A 22,051-nucleotide genomic window follows, 5' to 3' on the forward strand; every position below is an offset into this window, starting at 1 on the left:
GCCACTGCACTCCAGCCTGGGCGACAGAGCGAGACTCCATCTCAAAAAAATAAAAATAAAAATAAAAATAAAATAAAATAAAAATAAAAAGCAGGATAAGTGAAGGATTTGGTAGCAGTACATGGAATTTAATTTGGTAGTAAGAGAATGATTGGTTAATTCTTACTGATGGATTAGGAGAAGAGAGTTGCCAGAATCCAGATGGTATTCAAAATGGAACTTGAAAGATAAATAGGCTTTAACAGCACGGGCTGGTGGGGAAGATATTCGGGATTGCTAGAACAACGTGAACGGAGACAGGACAATCAGGACAATTTCACTGCTTGGCACAGCATTGGCAAGTCCAAGATGGCTGGATCAAAGACTATTCTAGGAGAAACATTTTGAAAGGTTGTTTTGTGTCAGATCAAGGAGGAGTATAAATACAATGAAGAGGCTGGGCATGGTGGCTCATGCCTGTAACCCCAATACTTTGTGAGGCCAAGGCGGGTGGACCACCTGAGGTCAGGAGTTTGAGACCCCAAACATGGCAAAACGCCGTCTCTACTAGAAATGCAAAAAATTAGCCAGGTGTGGCGGCATGCACCTGTAATCCCAGTTACTTGGGAGGCTGAAACAGGAGAATCGCTAGAACCCAGGAGGTGGAAGTTGCAGTGAGCTAAGGTCACACCATTGTACTCCAGTCCAGGTGAGAGAGCGAGACTCCATCTCAAAAAAAAAAAAAATACAAAGAAGAGACATCTGAATTTCATTCTTTAGATATTTAGAGGCGATGAAGGAATGAATGCTCTTGAAGCAAGGAGTAACATAATTACAATTGTTTTAAGAACATAGCTGAAAGAATTTATAAGAATAAATTAGTAGTAAGAAGGATGTGTAAGTGGGATAGTCTCTAACCAGGGCAGTAGTGGTGGAAATGAAAGAACTAAATAGAAGAACTATGGAGAAGCTGAAGCTGAAGCTGAATGAACAGGAATGGCTTAATACAGACAAGCCCACTTGATAAGGGACTTCAGAAAAGGGCTGACCATGATTTAAATGTGTCATGATTTGAATGTCGATAACTAAAGGATGGTGGCTAAGAAGCTCAGAAAACAGGAACAGATGTCAAAGACACAGGGTTTGTAGCTAACATTGGAAAACTGGAGGACTCAAGTACCCCAAAGAGGGGAGGAACAGAAGAGACATCTAGAGGAGAGAAGAAAAGGAAAAGATATCTGATGAAGTTAATGGAGAATGGCTTTTTAATTTTGTCAGTGAAGCAAAACCCAGGGTCATTAGTTAAGAAAGGAGGGATTGGAATATGATTAGGATTTTAAATGTTTTACAACTTTTAAAATTACACAATGGGACTTGGATAGGGGGTTTGGGAAGTGGGTTGCTGCACAATTTGACTCCTTGTTTGGTTGTCTAATGTTTCCTTTATATGATCCAATAATGGGTGCAAAAGCAATTCAAGGAAATATTAGTCCTAACAAGATCATAGTTTCACAAGAATGTTTTATGTTCATCTCCAGGGCTTTTAAGTGATTTTAATTTTTTTTTTCAAATTATTTGTACTTTAGAAAACAATTAGAAAAGAAAAGGCATGCATGCCGAGTCTCCAAACAAGACAGATCACATTTTGCATTTGTGAATGGACAAAATCAATGAAATCAAGAGTAGAACAGTCAATAGACCATTTTATACAAACTCAAAATTATTTAAGGTGCTTCGCCTTCACACATTTTAGCACACAGTTACGGAAAATGAGAAGTTTCATCAGGCCCTTCAGTTCTGGCCATAATATAAAATGGATTGAGATTTTTAACTAAAAGGAAAAAGAAAACAATGGCTTTAACAAACAGTACCCAGAATTGAATTGGCCCTGTTTAATAGCCATTTATACCAATAACTGGTTTCAGAAAATTAACTGACATTTGCCTACAATTTTATAAATCTACTTTTATGGTATGAATAATAATGGGATTTACTTTGCCATCTCAAAATTGGTCTCTGTAAATTCACACAGTTCTAATTTATCTACCCTAATATCAGGAAGATTTAGCTATAAGACACTTTAATTAGTGCTTTCTCTGTACTTGGTAGTTAGTTACTACTATTTTAGCCTCTTCAGGTTTTGCATGCACACGTAATTCTAGTGTATCACAAAGCAAATACAGATTACTGAAAGGTTACCTCTCAGAATATTTAATAAAGCTAAAAACTAGCAAAATGGAAACTATTTCAAACGCAAGACTGTTGAAGTGCCAGATTCAGGGAACAGAGTCTACTGAACTCCAAAAGTCTAAAATTACTTTAGCAAAGGACAACAGTGGCAGTGGAGAGGAATAAGATAACAGAAAGGGTCTCAAACTCCTGACCTTAGGTGATCTACCTGCCTCGGCCTCCCAATGTGCTGGGATTACAGGCCTGAGCCACCTGACCAGCCTGAGCAACATGGCAAAATCCATCTGTACTAAAAATACAATAATTAGCTGGGCGTGGTGGTACATGCTTGTAATCCCAGCTACTTGGGAGGCTGAGGCAGGAGAATCGCTTGAACCTGGGAGGCAGAGGTTACAGCAAGCCGAGATCATGCCTCTGTACTCCAGCCTGGGTGACAAAGTGAGACTCTGTCTCAAAATAAGTAAATAAATAAAAAAATAATAATAGAGGGTGGATCAATAGGAATTGGCAACTCATTGCATATGGAGTAAAGGAAAGGGTCAAAAATCAGTACAAAGTGCCTAGCCTAGGTGACTTGAGAGAAGAAACTGGTTGACAATGGTCAAAAAAATCAGGAGAGGAAGGAATAAAAAATACCAGGGAGGAATTTGCACTGTAAGGGAGAAGAGGTATTCCATCCTCAGAAATAGAAGGGAAGGGGGACAAACTCAGAGATGTCAAAGAGAAGATTAGCTGATGAAATTCATATGAGCTGAACTCTTATTTTCTCAGTGATACAAGCTAATCGGCTCAGAGCAAGGGAAGAGCTCCCGTCGGCAATGGGATATTGGAATACCAGATCAGACTCCTTTCTGCTGCTTAGTCATTAGTGATGGTCTAGAATTATCATCCCTGGCAGAAATATGAGATCCAACAATCATGAAATAGGGTTTAAAACAAGGAGGCCCAGAGCCTTAAATTTATAACAAATGATCTATTTTACTAGCTAAAGTGAAGGCCTTAAAGTAGGTGTAATAGTGAAATATTTGAGGAGACAAAAAAGACCAAACTTGCTAGGCTGACAGCACAATGTCAAAAGCTGATAGACTGTCCTTCTCAGGTACTCAATCCAAGAACATTGAAATGAGTGAGATTTTAAGTACATCTCACTCTCTTCTGATTTCTGAACTTGTTCAAGCTCTTCCAAACCTCCAATAATTGGAAATGTAAGGCATCAGAAATTACCGGTTGTCAATCTGAAACCCATTCACCCTTCTTGCGTGTTTTCCTTCAGAAAATTCTCCCACTGTGTGACTTAGTAAACTGAACAGTCTAAGCAATCATAAAAATCAAATTGCTTCACCATGAACTGGTTTAGAAAGAAGTGTTCAACCAACTCTGGCCAATGAGACCCAAGGGAGTTGGCTGCAGGGCCTCTGGGTATGGTTAAGTGGTTTCTTCTTCCTCTGGACATTCTGGTATTTGAATGTGACTTCTAGAAATATACAATCATCTAGTGACCATGAAGGAACACACCAGGGGACAAAGCTAACAGACTGGGGATAATAGAAGTGAAGACAGAAGGGGTATCTTTCAGGCTCTACGTTAACCAACTTGATCATACCTCAGTCCTTCTTTCTATGTGAGAGAACACATTTTCCTCATATTTTAATTTTGATGAGGTTTGTTATTTGTTGTAAATCCTGTCTTAACTGATTTAAGGTGGTCAGAGGAGAAAGTCCCCTTTTCCAGCTATTCACAACTTACTCTTATTGTCTGCTTGATCGTCCCAGTCAGCCAAGACACTTTTAACAGAGCCCTGATGTGTTATAATGTATGTCCAACTATTGTTACACATGTACGTAACTACTTATGACTGTCAACCTGCCTGAGCATCATAATCATAAATAAAAGTTCTGCATTTTGTGGAAGCAGGGGTTTTGAAAGAAGTGAGCCTTATGGCCCAAAGTATAAAGATAAGCCACTTAAAGATATACAGATAAAAATCTTCATGAAGGGAAGAAGAGGAAAACAATTTTATTTCAAAACAGATAAATCTCTAATGAGCTTTAAGATGTCTATGACCTGCTTTTAAAGAGCAGGCAATGAAAAAAATGTTTCCTTGGGAATATACTTCCTGAGTTAAAAATAGCACTTGAAAAAACTTGCTCATTTTATTTGCAGACTATTAATAGCAAACCTCATCTGGAGGATCTTTAAAATGCTCTGAAAGTAATCCCTGAAACTATGGTCACCCAAAACTTTGTTTTATAAAATGCCAACCAAGACTTCTCCATAAGGCCAAAACAAGCAAGTTAATGAGAATAATTACCAGTCCTTAAGAAAAATACATTCCTTCGAAAATGTTCATTTACCTGCAAACACTATAAAACCAAACTCTACATTGGAGCTTTGATGTGATTATATATTCTTATCATAAACATTTTTCAAAAATCAGAGCAAGTTACACAAGCAAAGGATGTATAAGTAGTCGGTACTTTACTACAAAGAGTACAGCTTAAATGCTCCTATCTGGAATCAAAATATAGTTCAGCAACATAACACTACGGTGCTGGCTAATCATCATGCCTTAAAAACATCACACACACACACACACACACAAATACGCTAACCAGTATTTTTGTCCCTTGAAAGATATATATTTTCTCACACATTTAAAGAAGCCTACACAGCTATTTCCTTTAAAGATAAAAAGGAAAAAAAATCTTCTGCTGCAAAATGCAATTAAAACAATTAGAATAAAAAAAAGTTCACAATGGATATTTTTCAAAGGAATGTCCCAAAGACCTTCTCTTTAGTACACCCTACACGTGACTGGTGTCATAGTGGGAGTCTATGAGATAGGAAAGAACTGCAGAACAGAAAGCAACGCAGACCTGAAACACAAAAAGAATTAAGATGAATGGGTCAGGAGATCTTGAAAACAACGGAGAGATGCCATCAAGTGGCTGAAGAAAGAATTCTTCATGTGGAATAGGTTTTCCCAGACATCACCATCTGCTGGCCAATTTTGAGAATCATTTTAGACTGGTAAAACTGTACAATGCGAATACTGGTCTTTCATGCAGTCCTTAAGTTAAGGCTTGATAACTCCTCATTGACATTAGGAGAATACACTCCATTAATAACCTTTAAACACCATTTAAATGACAGAATCATAAGGAATAATAAAATAGCACTCACAATTCTATATAGGAGGGGAAGTACATTTTAGAATTTGGCTTAAATGATTTTAGGGAAGCTTTTTCATAATAAACTCAAATTGAATAGATATTTGCAACTGTATTTAACCTTGAAGCTATAATTTTTACTTTCCCTTCCCCTACCGTTGGCAGCCTAATGTTGAGATCATAAATGTTTATTGTTATTGTTCTCATTTTGCTTTTTTTTTACATGAAATAGATCTTATAAATCATTTTATTTATGAATTCATTTATTTACATCTTCAAAAATTACTTTTGGACCATCTTCGTTGGACTGGGCACTGATTTAGGCATTGGTTATACAATGGTGAGCAAAATGGACATACTGCTGTCCTTAAGCTTATAATCCAGTGTAGGTGACAGACACTCAAGAAAAGTATTGCTTCACTCATTCGAAATCTATGTTCTGAGCATATACTATTTCTTATGCCTTGTTCAGGGACACATTAGTGAGCAAAACAGATAAAGGTCCCACTCTCAAGGGGCGCTTTGGAGTATAAAGAAAGATGTAAACAAAGGTAGAGGGAAATGACACTGAAGCTTCGATGTGAAACATGAGAAAGAGCCAGCAGTAAGAAGGGCAGGAGCCAGGAGCAGAGGCATCAGGACTGCAGGTGCATATGCAAAGGTCCTAAGATTCACTGGGGGAGGGGAGGTAGGCAGAGTAGCTAGAGGACAATGAACAAAGGGAGAGTGAGATGACCTGGGACCAGAGAGGTAGGAGGGGACAGGTCATTGCAGCATGTTGTAGGTAATGGAAGAGAGGGAGTCTGATTTTCAGTTTAAGAGCAATGGGAAGCCACTGAAAACATAGTCACAGGAGTGACAGGATTTGCTTTGTTCGAAAAAGATCATTTCAACTGCTTTTTGGAGGATGGATAGAGAAATGGAAAGATGAATGGATGGATGGGAAAACAAGTATTCTTGTACTTTTAGTGAAAGTTTCCTTTTATTGTTTTTCTAACAGAAAAATGAATCTAATAACAATCTTCTGAAGCCATATCCCAGACTCCTATCAGCTTCATTAATATTGGTGGATGGCATCTTTTGACCTGCAATATTCCTGATATATGTTCTTGTGCTCAGGAAATCAGAAAACACAAAGATTAATGTTCACACTGCCTCATTCACCAGTTATAATTCTTCTCTTCCTCATGTGAACTCCCCTACCATAGACTAATCTTACCCTCTGATAAATTAACTTGGTTGTGTGTTCATCTTCCCTACAAGATTAAACACTTATATCTTCCCTCATTTTTTTGCAGTCCCACAGTGCTGTCTTTTATTCTTGGGAGCTTTCTTGTAAATGTTTATTTAACTAAATAAAAAATTAAAGTTTAATATTAATTCATTGTACTAAAGAATTTTATTTTTTAACATTAGAATCCTTACTTCTCCAAATGAATTTAATTTTTAATTTTTAATTTTCATGGGTATATAGGTATATATATGGGGCACATGAGATATTTTGATACAGGCACGTGATGTATAATAATCACACCATGGAAAATGGGTTATTCATCCCCTCAAGTATTTGTCCTTTTTGTTACAATCCAATTATACTCTTTTATTTTAAAATGTACAATTAAATTATTTGGCTATAATCATCCTGTTGTGCTATAATAGGTCTTATTTATTTGTACCCATTAACCATCTTCTCCTGCCCCCACCCTCCCACTATCCTCTCCACCTTCTGGTAACTGTCCTTCTACTCTCTATCTCTATGTGTTCAATTGTTTTGATTTTTAGTTCTCACAAATAAGTAAGAACTTATGTTTTATTTCTGTACCTGGCTTATTTCACTTAACATAAGCACCTCCAGTTCCACCCATGTTGTTGCAAATGACAGAATCTCATTCTTTTTTATGGCTGAATAGTATTCCATTGTGTGTGTGTGTGTGTGTGTGTGTGTGTGTGTATACATATGTATATACACACATACCACGTTTTCTTTATTCATTCATGTGTTGATGGAGACTTAGATTGCATCCAAATCCTGGCTATTGTGAACAGTGCTGCAATAAACATGGGAGTGCAGATATCCGATATACTGATTTCCCCAAAGGAAAATTTAGATTGAAACCAATTTAACTTTTTTTTTTAGGTTCTCTAATTATGGCCAATTGAGGTGGCATGTATGGTTACTCATAAAATCTGCTGCTCAGCCCTTCAGACAAGGTGGATACAGAATATTAGGGTAACACAATGGGTTTTCCTGGACTTTTATTGGACATTCTGGGTTCTGTTCATTTCCTTTAAAGCCATGACATGTTTATCAGACATTGACATTGCTTTGTTCACCTTTCTAAAAATGACAACTTAGGATACCAACTACCTCTGTCCCAACAAGTCCCTCCATCAACAGAATTCTGCTGTGAAAGGCACTTTCAAGGACCAACTTCTTTCTTCATAAAATTGTGCAATTTTTATTAGGAGTAGGTTTCAGTGACTAAAATGCCCTGCATTCACGGAGCTAAGAGGAGCCATGGGAGAAACAGCACACAAAATAATGCGGAGATTTGCTATGAAACTTCCAAAAATAATAGACTTTTCTTTCTTTTTTTGAGACAGGGTCTCACTCTGTCACCTAGGCTGGAGTGTAGTGGAGCAGTCATGGCACATTACAGCCTCGGCCTTCTTGGGCTCAAGTCAATCTCCCTCCTCAGCCTCCCAAGTAGCTGGGACCACAGGCATGCACACTTCGCTTGGCTACTTTTTGTATTATTATTATTATTATTATTATTTTAGAAGTGCAGTCTATGTTGCCCAGGCTGGTCCTGAACTCCTGAGGTCAAGCAATCTGCCTGCCTTGGCCTCCCGAAGTGCTGGGATTACACACATGAGCCACCAAGCCTGGCCAAGATTTCTTTCATTATGGAGCTTGGCTGAGTTTTTCTGTCCAACTTTGATTCAACATCCTTTTGGCTCCTGCAGAACCATGGATTTATCTTTACAGAATTACATTTGAAACCTAGAGAGTAATGGTTTGTTCCATGTGTCTGTCTTCTTTATTGAAATGTAAGTCGGTGAGGGCAACTTCTTAATTTTCGCATTTCTCACATCTGATTCATTGAAAGAGGTCCAACAAATGTTCGATGGGTAAAGAAAAAAAATTTCATCACTAGTTGAAAATTTCTACTGACTCAAAGACAAATGTTTATAGTAAGGAAGAAATCATGCATTATGGCTTAGGTTAGTAACTATCAGGAGAATTTTGCTTTCCTGGGGGACATCTGGCAATATTTGAAGACATTTTTAGTTGTTGCAGGTGGGCACATGTGTACTGCCATCATCTAGTTGGTAGATGCTAGAAATTCTGCTAACCATCATAACACCACACAGGACAGCCACTTATAGCAAAGCATTATATAGCCAAAAATGTCAACAGTGCCAAGGTTGAGACATCTGGCTTTAGGTTAAAGTTTCAATTGTTCTTCACACATATTAAAATGGAGCATTTGCCCCCAAATTTATCCTACTAGAAACTGTTTTGGTACAGCCATTACAGAAAACAGTATGGAGTTTCCTCAAAAAATTAAAAATAGAACTACCATATGATCCAGCCACCTCACTACTGGGTATATATCCAAAGGAAATGAAATCAGTATGTCAAAGAGATGTCTGCACTCCCATGTTCCTTGTGGCAATATTCACAGTAGCCAATATACAGAATCTAAGTGTCTATCAATGGATGAATGGGTAAAGAAAATGTAGTACATGTACACAATGGAATACAATTCAACCACAAAAAAGAAGGGAATTCTGTCATTTGTGGCAACATATATGAAAGTAGATAACATTATTATTATATTATTATTATTATTATTATTATTGAGATGGAGTCTCACTCTGTCACCAGACTAGAGTGCAGCGGCGCTATCTTGGCTCACTGCAACCCCCACCTCCAGGGTTCAAGCGATTCTCCTGCCTCAGCCTCCTAAGTAGCTGGGACTACAGGCACCCGCCACCGTACTCGGCTAGTTTTTGTAGTTTTAGTAGAGACAGGGTTTCACCATGTTGGCCAGGACGGTCTTGATCTCTCGTCCTTGTGATCTGCCCACCTCACGCTCACAAAGTGCTGGGATTACAGGCATTAGCCACTGCGCCTGGCTGGATAACATTATTTTAAGTGAGATAAGCCAAGCACAGAAAGATAAACATCATATTATCTCACTTATACGTAGAATCTAAAAACATTGAATTCACAGATGAGAAGAGTAGAATCGTTGTTACCAGAGGCTGTGTTGGGAAGATGTTGGTCAAAGAATATAAAATTTCATTTAGACAGGAGATATAAGTTCAGGAAATCCACTGTACAACATGGTGACTACAGTCAGCAACAACGTGTTACATATTTGAATGTTGCTGAGAGATTTTAAATGCTCTCACCATGGAAAGTTATAAGAATGTGAGTAATGCATACGTTAACTAGCTCAAATTAGCCATTCCACAATGTATACATATTTTAAAACATGATGTACATGATATATATAAGTATTGTCAATTAAAAATTAAATTATTTTTTTAAAATCACTTTGGTTTTCTCCAAAATATTATGATCTACCAAAACAGTATTTATTAAAGTCTGAACGCCAAACCACTTTAACAAATTGGTCTTGTACATACTTAGACAGTTCGCATAAGCTTTATGTGTACATGATAAGATCAAATGTAATGCAATCTCTAAAGTACAGAGGTGGTAAGGGCAAGGATAGAAAAGAAAGAGGGTGGAATTTAAAAAAATGAAGATGAAAGGATAGAAGACAAAGGGTCCCTTCTTACCTTTCATCCAGATGAGAATGCTGAAATTTTCCAAGTATCAAAAGAAATCCCCTACCTCTTTCATAGACAGCTTTGGTTCCAGCAAAACCACACTCGGTTTTGGACTCTGCCTATTTTTCTGTAGCCATGGAGCCATTTTCTTCTCTTAACCAGCCCAACTTAGCCACAAAGGGATTTTGTCTAAGTCCCCATAGCTACTACTAATCTATTACTGAATTGACTTTAAGCAGACGTGACCAGAACCTACCACTGTGACCATCTCTAATCATTTCTGCATTCCCAGTGCCTCATGTCTAAACTCTCTAAACCATCTTGCTTCCACAAATGAAGATTTTTAAAAATATTTTTACTAGTTTTTGTAACACTCATTTTAAAAAATGCTAAATGGCTAGTCAAGAATTAGGAGTCTCCTGCACTAAGAAACAAAAGTAAACAAAAAATTTAACAGAATGCTTTAAATCCACTTGGAAAAAACCTTTACAAGATCATGATTCACTTAATACCCATTGGCTGGCCAGGCATCCCACCATCCTGCCCTCATTCAGACACCAACCACCTCGTCATAATCCGTTCCTTCATCAATCCTGTCCACACACCTCTGCTAAAATAATCAACATAAAACATCAGCTAGTATAAAAGACATAATGCCATACGCAAACGGAAGGTAAAAAGGAGACAAAACCTTGATAAAATATTATTGTGCCTGATGATGTTGAAGTCTATTCTGGTTTAATTTCTTGAGTCTTTTTTGAACTGTGTTTTTAAACCTGAGCAAAAACATACCTTTGCCACCCACTAAATGTAAATTTATACTTCTTGTAACCTTGGCCAAGTCTTTTATTCTGTGCCAGCATCCATCCTATTATGTGTAAAATGATGGGTTTCTATACGCTCGTTTTAGTTGTAAAAACTCTGTAAGGTTATTATTGAGTAAATTCATAATCTGCATCTCTTTTCTCCTTGGAAGAAAGCCAACTCTGCAGCTTCTTATAGACAGCTGTTGCCACAATTATCTTGTTTTCAAAAATGAATGATCTATAGCCAACCAAGAGTGGGCGGTTAAATCAAAAGAAAAAAAATCAATTTATTGCTTTTCCTTTGATCTGCTTCCAAGATCTGAGATGTGACATATTCAATAAGGATTTCAGCCCATCTGAAGGCCATTCTGTCTCTTTTTTCTTTTATTCAGAAGCATGGTGAACGTGGTTTTGAAGACCATGGGAAAAGCGTAGTATCTGAACTGGATAACACTGTCCCTCACAGCATGGTTCTTCACAGCTTCCATTGACTAGGGGAGGGAGTTCCTGGACCCCCTGCACTTCCTTGGTGAGGCGACGCACCACCCTACTTCTGCTCACCCTCTGTGGGCTGCACCTACTAACCAGTCCCAATGAGATGAACGGGGTACCTCAGTTGGAAATGCAGAAATCACCTGCGTTCTGCATTGGTCTCGCTGGGAACTGCAGACTGGAGCTGTTCCTATTTGACCATCTTCTTTACCTTTAATTTCTTGATGTTAATAACTGTATTTGAATATCTAATCTCTTTAATTTTGTTTCAAAGCGTTCATAAACATGACAATGGCTTTAAGGCCAATTGGAAAAATAAAAAATAACTAATGATCTCACAATTCTCACTGACCACCATTATTTTTAAGTTTTTGTCTTCTACTTAAAACTATTATAATCCTGATTTGTATTTGACATTATACCGTAAGTGCTTTCATAGTAATTTTCATACCTTCATCTTAGTTGACTGTATAACTTTACCCCAAGTTTGCTTACATTTCTTAAACTTTTACTATGTTTAAAGTGTTACTGTGACCAAATTTGTACAAATATCTTCTCTCTTCATTTCACAAAAATTAAATTTCAAAAAACGAGAAGATAGTACAAAGACTGTTTATTTTGCTTAAAATTTACTTCCAAGACTGCGAGAAAGAAAAACCCCAAAAGGTGAGTCTCATGAAGATCTCTGAGTCTACAACAGTATCTTTCACCTTCCAACCTTTTGAGCAGTAGCTCTCAGGGCACTTATTACAGATCTCCATGGAGGTGTCAGTTAACCCTGTATACGTTTGCAGGGAAACATTTCTTAGTCATGAGGGATCTCATCTTATTTACTTTCATATCCTCTATAGCACTTACATGGTTCTGCATAGAGAAGAAAAGCAAAGCTGTGTGTTGATTCTGGCACAATCACAGCAAGTCCAGGTACAAGGACCATGGAATCAACTGAGGGAATAATCACCTCTGGTCTCAAATACCCAAACACACCTATTCTTTTTTCTCCTTTTTATTTTGAGACAGGGTCTCACTTTGTTGCCCAAGCTGGAGCCCAGTGGCATGATCATAGCCCACTGCAGCCTGAAACTCCTGGGCTCGAGCCAGCCTCCTGCCTCAACCTCTGGAGTAGCTGGGACCACAGGTGCATGCTACGATGTTCAGCTAATTTTTATTTTTATTTATTTATTTTTGAGACAGAGTCTTGCTCTGTCGCCCAGGCTGGAGCACAGTGGCTCGATCTTGGCTCACTGCAAGCTCCGCCTCCTGGGTTCACGCCATTCTCCTGCCTCAGCCTCCCGAGTAGCTGGGACTACAGGCGCCTGCCACTACGTCCAGCTAATTTTTTGTATTTTTTAGTAGAGACGGGGTTTCACCGTGTTAGCCAGGATGGTCTCGATCTCCTGACCTCGTGATCTGCCCGCCTCGGCCTCCCAGAGTGCTGGGATTACAGGTGTGAGCCACCGCGCCCGGCCCCAGTTAATTTTTATTAACATTTCTTGTAAAGACAAGGTCTCACTATGTTGCCCAGGCTGGCCTCGAATTCCTAGGCTCAAGTGATTCTCCTGCCTCTGTCTTCCAAACCTCTCAAAGTGCTGGGATTACAGGCATGAGCCACCACTCCAGCCACTCTCACCTATTCTTACTAATCCTTACCCCTGATCTAGCCCACACGATTAGTGTGACTTACCTTTGACCTAATCAAGATTCTGAAGTAGGAGAAGAATGAAAAGGAAGAGTAACACACAACCCCCACAAAAAGGGCCAAGAGCTGAGGAAAAAAAACACATTGTGGAATGCTGTGCCCCCTCTCAGAAGTCAGAGAGAACTCATTCATATTGACAAAAGCAGACCATACCTCCATTCCCATCTGTACTATCTAAGTAGACAACAAAACTGAAGGATGAGAACACTAACATATATACAATTTTTATTTATCAATTACACTTCATTAAAGCTGGGGGAAGGGAGTGAATAATGTTTCAGTCTCAGTAAGCGATCCAAAGAAAAGCCCCCAAATTGGCATAAAAATAGCCTCCTCTTACATGAAAATAATAAATTCAGCTTAATAGAGGAGGTTGCACTTCCAAGCATAGAAGCATGAAAGCTTCCATAAGTTTGACACGCATTCACTTATCTGACCCTTAGGAAACAAACCCTTGTAAAATGGGTACCACTATCTCTCATTTTTCAGATAAGGAAACCAAGACTAGGAGAGTATAGGCAACTTGCTCAAGATGGCCCTTGAACAGAGTCTGAGTGAAAATCTATACAGATGTACTTGCCAACTGCACATGGGTCCAGTATGCCTCCCTCGCTCACCTTAAGCATCATTGCTGCCATCCTTTCTTCTCACATTGTAAAACCACTTCATCTCCATTCTCTATGTCCCAAAGCAGAGCATTTCTATCCTAAACTGTATTCTAAAATCTACTTCAGGACAAATTGAAAAAAATTCTTAGAACTGTATTGGTGGTGCGTGGGTGTATCATTTCTTATTAATACTAGAGAAAGAATGTTTTAACAAAGAAGTATATTTAATTTGGATGACAGAAAAGCAAGATATCTATATAAGCATGAAACACCCACTTAGTTTTCTTAAATCCAAGCATGAGATCTTCAATATTTTAACAGAAATTAGTGGAAAAGATGAATTAGAATTTTCATGATGTAAAGAAAAAATATAAAAGTTGATAAAGCCACTCATATTACTTACAAAATATGTTATACATTTTTGTTTTGTTTTGTTTTGAGATGGAGTCTTGCTCTGTCACCAGGCTGGAGTGCAGTGGCATGATCTCGGTTCACTGCAAACTCCACTTCCCAGGTTCAAGCGATTCTCCTGTCTCAGCCTCCCAAAAAGCTGGGACTACAGGTGTGCACCACCACATCCAGCTAATTTTTGTATTTTTAGTAGAGACAGGGTTTCACCGTGTTGGCCAGGATGGTCTCCATCTCTTGACCTCGTGATCCGCCCGCCTAAGCCTCCCAACGTGCTGGGATTACAGGCGTCAGCCACCTCGCCTGGCCTGTTATACATTTTTAAAGTGTCAAAATTTTAAATGTCAAAAAGTTTAAAATTTTCTTTGAGCATAATGCCTAGATGTCCCATAGTAGCCACATAGACTATCTGAATGTAAGTTACCTTTCTGACATTAATTTAAGTTCTTTATGCAGCTTATTAAATTTATTGCAAGATGAAATCATTTGGATGAGAGGAGGGACAATACAGTAATAAGACTGATTTTTAAAAACCTTCTTTGAAAATGGTTACACATACTGGCATGCAAGTAAATGTATTTGCTAAATAGCTATTGCTTTTCTGTCCCGTCTGATTATATAAATCAAGTCAACCAAATTTAATAGGCTTCTGATTCCAGTTTCACTAACTTTATTTCCAATACCTCCTTGTCCTGTCATTGGTTTTCAAACATCTGTTCTCAAAAGTTGCTCAAGCCTATGTTAATTGCTTAAACTCCTCCATGATAGATAGCTTAGAAGTGTTCATAAGCCTATTATGAGTGTTGAGCAGCAAGGGAAAATACTCTTGAAATTAACACCAGCAATATCTATTTTGTGTTTTCATTTTCCTTTCTAATATCTAACCATTAACGGAGTCATTAGACTACTGTTGTCATCTCACCAAACTAGTGAGTATTCTTTCTCTCACCTCTTTTCCTCTCATATTTTAAGTTCAAGTGACCCACTCAATTAAAACTCAAAACTATCACTGTTATTATCAACCGACATCACATCCTGATACCCCTTTGAGGATGAATAACCTATCTTGCCACTGAGTGTTGACTAGTTTGTTGGCTTGTTTCCTCTCTGGCTAGAGAAAGCAGAATACATGTCTGTCACCAGTTCCAACACCAGGAACAGATGAAGCCTGCCAGACCTCTCAAACTTAAGGAGTCCACTGCAGCCAAAACCAGAATCCTAAGAAGTTTGTGCCATTCTCTGTTTTCATATTGTAGCTCCCCACTTTGCATTTCACTACACAGTATCAGTGAACTGAAGCTTGCCTGGGTTCTTGCCTTCACTTTATCCAGCCCTTACAATTATATGATTCTGGGCACTGATATCTCGAGAATAATTCCTTTGAAAATATCAAAATAAAGAAAAATGGTTGTGAGTAATTTTCATATCATGAGGGAGTAGCAAAAAATAATAATAATAATAATGATCTACCTTTGATGCTCCAGTAAGAAAGGACAAAACTGGTTTTTGAAAAATAGTTAGTACATACAGTTCACCACTCTGCTTCCATTATATTCTTTGTTTCCTCTTTCTATGCCTTTATCCTTTGTCCAGTAATCCTTCCAAGAATCCCCTCCCTTCTTTATCCCTCTTTCTCCCCCATCTTTACTCTCCCCATAAGTGGCAAAATGAGCACAGAGGCATAAAGTAATTTTAGTGTGTTTTGTGTTATCTTATTTTTATTTTTAATTTATTTTCATTTTATTGTGGTAAGAATACTGAACATGAAATATCACTAACAAAATTGCATGTGTATAATACAGTATTGTTGACTGTAGGCACAATGGTGTACAACAGATCTCTAGAGCTTCTCCATCTGGCTTAACTGAAACTTTATGCCCATTATTTAGGAACTTCTCATTTTACCCTCTCTTCAGTCCCTGGTAATGACAATTCTTCTCTGATTTTATAAATTTCACTATTTTAGATACCTCATATTCACAGACTAACACAGTATTTGTCTTTCTGTGGCTAGATTATTTCACTTAGTGTTCTATGTTTCTATTAATGATGACCATTTTAATCCTTCAAATGCTATATCCTTCTCTGGGAAAAAAAAAAATGATGCCAAATGACAAAAGTTAATTTGATTCCACATGATTCAAATTTAGAAAAAATTAAGGAAGCTAACGCTGTTAGTCATCTATGGCAAATTCATGGAGAGTCCCGAGAAGTTATTCTGCCTACCTGGACACTGGATTTCCCTTCACCTCCTGCCCCCTTCCTTTCCTCCCATATCCCTTTCTCCTTTGCCTGACTGCCTTATCCTTCAAGGCTCAGCTTAAATGCCATCTCCTTAGAAAAACCCTCTAAGTTAACACCCACCTCTACCATTATATGCTCTTATAACACTCTGGAATATTACTTTATGACAATTATCAAAAATGTAGTAAATAAATTATTCATGTTTACCCTCATTCTAGTCTGGAAGCACCATGAAGGCAAGACCTGTGTTTCATTCATCACTGCGGTTCTGACCCCCAGGAAGTGGCTGCCCATAGGGAGCACTCAGCTCTGTAGATGGTTGTTGAATGAATGAATAATGAATGCATGGCTAGATAAATGGATGCTATTTCCCTAAGTACTTTGGACTGCAGCTCCTTCTTATCCCCAGGCCACAAAGATTTGGAAGGCACAAGGAGGCTATTTACTCAGACTCTACTTATCTCTGTCACTCCTCATAGAGGACCTAAAACTCCACAGCCCGCCTCTCACTCTAGATGCCAAGACACATTCTTTTTGTATGATTATTACACGACTTACTCCTTTTGTGTGATTATTAATTATACTTTTATTTTTTAAATGCCCAGCCACACTGATGGGCACTGATTTTAGGTCACCTAATCTAAATGGACATGACAGAAGATGGACTTGTGTATATCAGTTTTGCTAATAGTTCCAGCGGATAATACGTAATGAGAACAATCATCACAATCGTCACCTAAAACAAACCTCAGATCTTCATGGCTACTGTTACCATAGTTCTAGGGTGTATGAAAAAGATAGGGATTACTTCCCACTTCAATGCATTTAAAATCTCTTGAGATCAGCTGATCTGAAGTTGCTTCCTATTCTTCAAAGCTGTTACAGGATTCTGATGAGCAAATGGCACAGGAACAAATTTTCTGGGAAAACTTGAAATATTTTACGTTGATTAAAATGGTCTTGGGCCATTAAATAATAAACTTGGGCTGGTCATGGTGACTTACGCCTGTAATCCCAGCACTTTGGGTGGCCGAGGCAGTTGGATCACTTCAGGTCAGGAGTTCGAGACCAGCCTGGTCAACATAGGGAAACACCATCTCTACTAAAAATGCAAAAATCAGCCTGGCATGGTGGTACATGCCTGTAGTCCCAGCTACTTGGGAGGCTGAGGCAGAAGAATCACTTGAACCCAGGAGGCAGAGGTTGTAGTGAGGCGAGATCATGCCACTGCTCTCCACCCTGGGCGACAGAGCGAGACTCCATCTCAATAATAATAATAATAATAATAAACTTGTATTAAGTCCATCATATGTCAGGGACTATGAACTGAATGATAAAATTAAACAATTATAGTACTTAGAACACAATGCTCTAAATGGAAGCCTGCATGTCCTAGCATGGGCTTGTGGGAATAGGAGCTAGATCTGAGGGCTGGGCGCAGTGGCTCACGCCTGTAATCCTAACACTTTTGAAGGCTGAGGCTGGTGAATCACCTAAGGTCAGGAGTTCAAGACCAACTCCTGAACTTAGTGAAACCTAATGGTGAAACCTCGTCTCTACAAAAATACAAGAATTAGCCAGGCGTGATGGCAGGTGCCTGTAATCCCAGCTACTCGGGAGGCTGAGGTGGGAGAATTGCTTGAACCCAGGGGATGGAGGTTGCAGTGAGCCAAGATTGTGCCACTGCACTCCAGCCTGGGCAACAAAGTGAGGCTTCATCTCCAAAAAATAAAAAAATCAAAAAAAAAAAAAAAAAGAATCAGAGAAGGCTTCTCAGGGAAAGTGATATTTGTACTGAACTTTGACAGAGAAATATAAGTTCATGAGAGGAGTAAGGTTAGAGGCCATCTCACGCAGAGCAAACCATGTATACAAAGGAGTAAAGACACAAAAGCACATGATATGCTTAAGGATGAATAAAAGCATGGCACATACACAGGGGCGGGCAGAGATAGCAAGTGAACCAAGATACAGTTTTCGAACTCTATAATGAAGTTGCATTCCAATTTTAGAAATACTTTGAATAATAAAAACAACAATGTTTAGTACAATCATTTCTGAAGAGCTGGTACATTATATGCAAGGCTCTAAAAAGCACAATTCCTGTTCTTAAGTAAAAAGAAAGAAGTGTAAGTAAGCAGTGAAGAGATAAGAATGTCGCATCAAACCATTAGGCCTGGAGCAAACGTTAATTTTGCACACGATTGGGATTTTATCTGCTAGATTCTGTTACCATTGAAATGTTTTGAGGGACTCAGCAGGGGCAAGGCAAGCATGTCTGGTTTAAGAGAAAAGCTGAGCACATTCCTTCTCCAAGTCAGTGAACCATGGCCAGAGACTCAACACCTGCACCGAGCAACAGAGCAGAATAATCTCATTTTAAATGAAAGTCTGCATTTTCTCTGGAGGTCAAAACCACTTTATAAAGAGCACTCAACATTGGCCAGTGAGCTGGGAGAGTGGACTATTCTTTTATGTCTAAAGTGATTATTCTGTAAATGAGTTAAAATCTGCATTCTAACAGCATGAAAAAGGAACTAGAGAAATCGGACTGAGTGATGCCCTACATCTGACAAATAGGGACAACACCTCAGCAGGAATGTAACTTGGCCCTTGAAACATTTATAAAATATATTTTTGCCTGTAGTTCCCTATAGATTCTGTTCCCTATAAATAATCTGGTCAACAGTAGAACCTCTTTCATGATGGCAGAATAGGAGGTCAGAACTAATTCAGAGATTTTCACACTTCATATTGAAATCCCTGGGTAACTTTTATTCTATTATTCAACAAAGTAGAATCAATATTTGTATGTCTCACCTTTACGAGTTTACATAATATCACCATCAAGGGTAGAAGTCAACAGTCTTAGTCTAACTCATTCTTTCTGGTTAGTATTGCAATTTTACAGGTCATATCCAGTTCTTTTCTTATAATTGTATTTTTGTTCAATATGTAGTCATGCAGTTAATGTCACTCCTCTGCTTGAAACTTTCGGGAGGCCTAGGCAGGCTGATCACCTGAGGTCAGGCGTTCAAGACTAGTCTGGCAAACATGGGGAAACCCTGTCTCTACTAAAAATACAAAAATTAGCCAGGGGTGGTGGTGGGTGCCTGTAATCCCAGATACTTAGGAGGCTGAGGCGGAAGAATCGCTTGAACCCAGGAGGCGGAGGTTACAGTGAGCTGAGATGGCGCCACTGCACTCTAGCCTGGGCAACAAGAGCGAGACTGTCTCAAAAAAAAAAAAAAAAAAAGCCTTTCTAACAGTTTACTCCATCATTCAGAATGTATTTCAAACCCCTATGAGGTCCATGTCCTCTGACCCCTGATCACTGGACTCATCTCATACAACCCCTGCTTGTTCAGCCTAGACTTATGTCTTCTTCAGCAACACCCAGGTTTCCCTGCCTCAGTGTCATAGAAACTGGTGCTTCCTTTAATAGAAAGCCCTCCTCCCTAGGTATTCACTTAACTGATTCCTTGCAATTATTCTGGCCTCAGTGCAACTGTTCCGTTCTGTGGTAGGAAGGATGATGTCTTCCTAATACCCTCACTCCTGGTATACATGCCCTGTAATAGTCTCCTCCCACACGGCATCAGCATTAATCTGTGTGACCAGCAGAATATGGTGAGATGATGGCATGTGGCCCACGATGTGTCAAGGCTGAGACATAACACATATTGCTGCTCTGCCTTGCCCTTTCAGATCATCTGTTTTGGGGAAAACCAGTCAACATGTCATGAAGACACTCACATGAATCTTACATAAAGATCCATGCGGGAAAGAACTGAGGCTTCTTGCCAGCAGTTGTGTGGGTGTGCCGCCTTGGAAGCAGATTCTCCAGCCCAGTGGAGCCATCAGATAATGGCAACCTCATAAGAGACCTTGAAATAGGCCTACCCAAATACGTCATTATTTCTGTCTGACAAAACGCATCAGATAGAATAAGTGTTTGTTTTCTAAGGTGCTAATTTTGGGAATACTTTGCCACACAGCAATAATAACCATCATACCTTCTCATATAGAGCTCTCCTGACACCCAGTCAGGGGTAAAAGAACATACCCTGTCACGTGTTATGAAATTATCCCATTTTATTTTCTTTCTCACACTTATTCATAGCTTGTTATCTTGTTAATTTATTATTATTATTTTGGTTACTGTCTGTCTCTTCTTACAGGAATGTAGTTCTTTAAGGCAGAAACTTTGCCTGTTTCATCAAGGCTTATGCCTAAGTTGGGTCATCTGGAATATATGTTCAATAAATACCTGTTGAAAGAATGGCCTGCCACTCCGTGAAAATTCTATCAGTTATTTCTCCAAAGCACATAGGAGGTTGGCTAATCAAATCCGTTTCTCAGCTTGTGTGCTGGCTCACTGGCCTCAGATTCTAAGTAAGAATAAGGAGACATTTCTACCCAGCAGAAAAGGAGGAGTAAGGGCTGTCAGTTACCCCTTCAGCAAAAATAAAAAAAGAAAAGAAAAGAAAAGAAAAGATCAAGTTTGAGCGGTAATCATTGTTTAGAAAAGAGTTTAGGGCAGAGAATAAGGAGATTCAATAGAAATGTACATGATGCAAAAGAGAAAAGTGGAAAAAAAAAAGTAAAATTTAGGGGATCAGAGTTAATATAGATGAGATGATCACCAGAAGAACAAAAAAGGAGAAAAATATTTTAATAACATGAAAAAAGAATTCAAACAAATGTAATAAAGATTATCTTCTGCTCGTCTTCAAACCATCTAAAAGATTTGCACCTGAGCTGTCCAAAGCAGTTTTAAGAGCCCAAGATAGGGAAAACTGCTCTATATCCAACCACTTTCTCTGTTAAACAAAACTGACATCTTTAAAAATTCTACATAAATACATGGTTTCGGACTTCGCAGGCATATACAAGACTTCACAAACATATAGGAGGTGTAGCATATACATGACAAGAAATACAGGCAAAAGCTCTACACACATACAGCATGCGTATCTCTTATTGGCACAGCACGTATTTTCATGTGTGGTTTATTCCAAATATTCAGTAGTGAAAACTGGATCTGTTTTTTGACTTCATTTCAGAAAGCCCTTTTGGCCCCACTGGCTTGGGTCCTGCCATATGTACAAAGTCACAGCTACAGAAAGTGCTTGTTTAATCAGATAATGAAGCAACATTACACCCTTACACACCCTCATATACACACAGTGCATTTCTATATGGCATGGCTTTTCCATCATGATTCATTGGGAAGTGTACTGATATTCATGTAAGGTATAGAAACACAAGCTATTCAATGTACCCAATTTCAATCAAAATTTTTAAAGAACATAAAATACAGTTCTTTAAAATTTGTTGTGAGGGAGATTTCCCATGCAGTGTAAAGATAAATTTTTAGGGAGTTGAATAAGTACAGTAGCCTTACCATTTTCAACAAATACTAGTAATAAAATGAGTCCTGGTTGGAAAATGTGAAAAAAGTTTAGTATGTCTTTCCCTTTTCTTACCCTAAAATCCAAAGTTCACAGTGACAAATAATTTCCCAATATTCAAAAATTGTAAGCCTATTTCAGTTCTAGAACATTACTTCTGCCTTCAGAGAATCACGGTTGGAAGGGGTCTCTTATCTTTTGACTTAAAACATTTACTTTTTTTTTTTTTTTTTTT

Source organism: Colobus angolensis, unplaced genomic scaffold (assembly GCF_000951035.1).
Source record: "Colobus angolensis palliatus isolate OR3802 unplaced genomic scaffold, Cang.pa_1.0 Scaffold286, whole genome shotgun sequence".
NCBI classification, from domain to species: Eukaryota; Metazoa; Chordata; class Mammalia; order Primates; family Cercopithecidae; genus Colobus; species Colobus angolensis.